At 44.8% G+C, this 359-nt stretch overlaps 1 protein-coding gene across 1 annotated transcript in view; it reads right to left on the bottom strand.

The window, feature by feature from the left end:
- The window catches only part of LOC119590675 (ras-like GTP-binding protein RYL2), a 6,760-nt gene that overhangs the window by 3,389 nt on the left and 3,012 nt on the right, over positions 1-359 (bottom strand). The window lies entirely within an intron of this gene.

The raw sequence follows: 359 nt of genomic DNA, 5'->3' as shown, positions 1-359 counted from the left end.
AGAACATGAAAAGAATCTAACAAAAAAATAAGAAAAGAAACAAAATAGCACAAACAAACATCATAGCCAACAAAAAAGACCAGACATTCATCCACGCAACGAACATTCAACAACAACAACAACAAAACAGCAACCAAAATAAATAAATAAAATACTAATAAAACAGGTGATCAATGACAGCGGCCGCAGGTGTGCACAGGTGTGTCCTCGAGGTCTCGCCACCAGCCCGCAAACCCTGCCACGTGACCGCCTGTGGGCTCCGTAGCAGAGATCCCCTTTCATGGCCCTCCGTTTGCTTTGTCGAGGCAATTTTCCTGTACCTTGCGCTTCGTTTGGCTTATATGTTGCGGGTCCATGGG

Source organism: Penaeus monodon, chromosome 27, assembly GCF_015228065.2.
Source record: "Penaeus monodon isolate SGIC_2016 chromosome 27, NSTDA_Pmon_1, whole genome shotgun sequence".
Lineage (NCBI taxonomy): Eukaryota > Metazoa > Arthropoda > Malacostraca > Decapoda > Penaeidae > Penaeus > Penaeus monodon.
Note: the sequence above shows the minus strand (reverse complement) of the source record. Positions and strands in the feature narration are given on the sequence as shown.